Here is a 4,248-nt window from a genome sequence, read left to right on the forward strand (position 1 = left end):
GTCTTCACCAGGACCACACCCCTAAATGCATTGAAGCAACTGCCATGTGATTGGTTGATTAAATAATTGCATTAAGGAGAAGTTGAACAAGTGTTCCTAATAATCCTTTAGGTGGGTATAGGTTTCAACCCTCATCTATGTTCACGAGCTCTGAGTAGTGACCAAAAGAACATGATCACAGATACAAGCAGCAAAAATGAATGTTTTCTGCAACGCTCTCTGTTAGCGATACGGTGAGAAGCCCAGCCTTCTTTTGCGGTGTTCGAGTCTCTGGTCAGGATGCCTCTTGGACGCTTCCCTGGAGAGGTTTCCCGGGCATGTCAAACTGGGAAGTAACACAAGGAAAGCTCCCGGAGGAGCTTGCCCAAGTGGGGGGAGGGAAGTCTGGGCCTCTATGCTTTGGCCCCATGAACCAACTCTGGATAAGCGGATAAAAATGAATGGATGGATGGATTTTTCTTTCTAAAAAATTTATTCTTACCCCAGATTATCCTCCTGTCCATCAACCCAAATCCATATGCGGTTGATTTGCTGTAATCCCAACCAGTATCCACAAATTGGATCGTAGTAGTACACAGAGTGATTAGTGACAAATTCCTGTAAATCAAAATAATATTGATCACCATAAACATTCACATTTTCTTACCTAACCTCCTGAGACCTGAACCTGTATTTGATGTGATTTAAAAGAAAAAATACATCTAACTAAAAGAGAGTGGTCTACTCTCATTAACAGAAACAAAATTACAAATATTAAAATAAATTGAAAATGAAATTAAATTAAAAAAATTGTCAAATTTCCTATAAAAAAGAAAGAAAACAATTTTCTAAGTCAATATCAATATCATGTGTCTATAAATAATAACAAAAAGGTCAAAGGTGACGATGATAACAATTTTAAAAGTGCAAGGAGCCAATGTCCATATATGTGGACACAGGGCCCTTGGAGGTTAAGTACATTAAATCAGACTCAAACACATCTACAATGCAACTGTTGTGTATAAGTGTCAGAGCTCACCTGTTCCTGCAGGTTATCAATAACAACCAGATCAGCTGATCTGCCCTGACAGTACTCCCGGCTTTGATCCCAGGTGAACCAGGGACCTGCTTTTTTATAAAACAGGTAACACTTTCCCTGGAACAGAATCCAGCCACTCTGACACAGCTGACATGCTGAGTTCATAAACAGGAAAACAGAATAAGATTAAAAAACAAAACTTTAGTTTTTCTGTTTAAAGATGTCTAGTGAAGTGCAAGTTTTATTAGAAATACAAAGGCAGCATCTGCCTGGGGAGGGGGGTAAAGAAAAAATGTAAATTTCATCAAACTCTAAAAGCTGTGATAAATCAGCAAATGAGCCTGAAGATATTGATATTTTTATGTATTTTTACAATAATGTTTTACTCAGAACAGCAATGTTCCTGCTGACTCCGATGTTAAATAATCCTTAAATAATAATAATGGTAAAAAATGGTAAATGGCCTGTATTTGATATAGTGCCTTCTAGAGTCCTGGAACCCCCCAAGGCGCTTTACAACACAATCAGTCATTCACCCATTCACACACACATTCACACACTGGTGGGGATGAACTACAATGTAGCCACAGCTGCCCTGGGGCGCACTGACAGAGGCGAGGCTGCCGAGCACTGGCGCCACCGGTCCCTCCGACCACCACCAACAGGCAACGTGGGTTAAGTGTCTTGCCCAAGGACACAACGACAGCGACAGACTGAGCGGGTCTCAAACCTACAACCTTCCGATTACGGGGCAAGCTCTTAACTCCTGTGCCACCGTCGCCCCAATAATCTGAAAGTAAATGAACTGCAGAAAACTGGTTTGGAGTGACAATTATAATGCCGTTCAAGGTCGATCCTCTCTGCTGTCTTAACAACCCGCCCCTCTCCACAATCCTCTCTGCTGGGTCTGCTGACCCTGTGAACAATACGTGTATGTGAACGATGTGTGTATCTGTGTTCGCAATGGACATAAAATGTCCTCTTTGGTGAAATAAACCCAAATCTTCATTAAACAAATCTCACTTTTGTTGGGAGAGAAGTCACTTGCTGGGAATTTGTTGAATGTCAGGATGCCTTTTTGATTCTGGCTGAGGTTGTCTCTCTCTCTTCTCAGCTGATCTATCAGCTGCTCCAGGTTTTTTATCTCGACAGTCAGCTGTTTAATGCCTACCTCCTTATCTCCAAGTCTTGCTTCACATTTTGTCTCTGACACAACGGCTACGAATGAAAGGAAACAACACGACGTGTCAGTAGATGTTTGTACATTCATCAGAGAAGCTTCCTGCTCCATGAACCCATGTTTTACTCGTTAAATCATCTATAGGGTCCAGTTGTTATTTTTTAGTATTATTACATCTAATCAGCCAGCTTATTGTAAAAAAAAAATGGATGATTGCATATTGAGCATTAGGTCCTCAGACTCCCAAAGCAAAGATTGGAGTTTAAATAAGCAGACTCACCCCAGATGACACCTCCAATCAGCAGAACACAGATAATCCCCAAACACTTCAGTAAGTGTTCAGGATGCAGTTTAGCTGTTGATAGAGAAAATAAAACTCAACAACATGGTTTAATGTTGAAGCTAGTATTGGTATTACAATGCTGCAAGATATAAACACAGTAAAGACATAAAACTTCATCTAAACAAAAGTCAGATATAAAACAAATACAATTAAACGTGTAAATGAGAAAAAATGTTATTTTAACCTGCTGCCATTTTGGAACCTAAAAAGCTGCAGAAAAAAATCACATCCTAAATAATCCCTGCAGGTTTCCCTCGATTCATTTTACTTCACACCTTGTGCATGTATCAAAGATCAGGGGACGTCTGAAGAAAGCTGATGAAGTAATAACCTCATGAGAATTAACCCTTCCACTGTCCTAATAGGCGTGCCCCCGCGAGGAAAGTTGACCATTGAGCAGGATTGATGGTTTATCCGTTGAGGTCCATGTGGCAGGGGTGAGGTGGTGCTCACTCCTCCTTGATATGTTCTCATCACTAGCTGGCTACAGAATTAATTAATCTGAATGCGAAAATAAATAAATGAATAAAATGCATGAGCATCTGAGATTACTCTTAAACCCTGGACTGATAGGGATTATATCTGACAATTTTGGACCAGTGAGGAACAATATAAATTAAATTCTAAAGGGTTGCGATAAATTGCAAGAAGTGTGAAATGATGAATAATTAGATTTGATTGACAGGTAGCATGAGCATCAGAGCCCCATTAGCTACCACTAGCAGCCTCTAGGGAAGGCCTCAGCCTGGGACCCACGTTAAATCGATGTTAGGCCTTTTCGACTCTCTGATCTTTAGTTGTGTACTCTATGTGTTTGTCTTTGGATGTTAATCATGGAATTATTTGGACTAAGAGGATTTTAGATTATTTTTAGCGGTAAGTAAAATTTCTGTACTTTATTTAGCTGGGGTTAAATGGGGGGAAATGCTGTGCATTTAACATAATACTGCTTGGTCAAACATGTTAGTGGTGCTGCTGGCTGGTAACGAAACTTAAGCGGGCGTCCAGCGTCTTATGCCTCTGGCCCGGGAACAGATGTTAGAGCAGGTGGCTGGTTGTTCCCGTTTCCCAGGGCAGCCGAGACACGGCTAGAATTAAAAAAGTTAACAGGTATGAAGTCTCTTACCTTTTTGGTGTCCATTAGGATTTGTATTAATCCCTACTGAGCTTCTGTCTCTGACTTGATTTTGGAGGAGAAAAAACAAATTTCCATTAGAATAAAAGAACAATTAAACTTTTCACAGTATAGAAATCATGAAAAAAACAAAGTTTGTATTTTCTGAAACTGTTATCTGTTTTTGTCCCACTTGCGGTCTCCTATAACACCAGATAGCTGGATTGGATGTAACAAAAATATTACGTTTTACGTGATATGTTTTGCATCTGTGCTTCTAAATAAATCAAGACATGATGCCTCAAACCCAGTGACTCCACTTAGATAAGAAAGCTGTTTTACTAAATGATCAACTTAAATTTCTTTAGGATGCTTTGTTTCACAGAGTAAAGTTTTTACCTTTTTCACGTTCAGTGGGGTTTTCATAAATCCCTGAAGACTTCTTCTCTTCATTTATTCATTAAAGTGGGAAGAGAAACAGAAACAAACACCTCTATTAACATAAAAAGACAAATACAATTGTTCAGTTAATTACTAAAGCTCCAGGAAACAACACTAATCATCAGAAAGCAACAAATCTAAATCATATCAGG

General features: G+C 39.5%; 1 long non-coding RNA gene across 1 annotated transcript; it reads right to left on the reverse strand.

Annotated features, from left to right (window-relative positions):
• Positions 1 to 2,047: 2,047 nt before the first annotated feature.
• On the reverse strand, positions 2,048 to 3,724 carry LOC139069857 (uncharacterized). The gene is made up of 3 exons (XR_011520523.1): positions 3,668 to 3,724; positions 2,479 to 2,553; positions 2,048 to 2,236 (listed from the first exon to the last, which is right to left on the reverse strand). It is a non-coding gene; the product is annotated as an uncharacterized lncRNA (long non-coding RNA).
• Positions 3,725 to 4,248: the final 524 nt, after the last annotated feature.

This window comes from Nothobranchius furzeri, chromosome 5 (genome assembly GCF_043380555.1).
Source record: "Nothobranchius furzeri strain GRZ-AD chromosome 5, NfurGRZ-RIMD1, whole genome shotgun sequence".
Classification (NCBI taxonomy): Eukaryota; Metazoa; Chordata; class Actinopteri; order Cyprinodontiformes; family Nothobranchiidae; genus Nothobranchius; species Nothobranchius furzeri.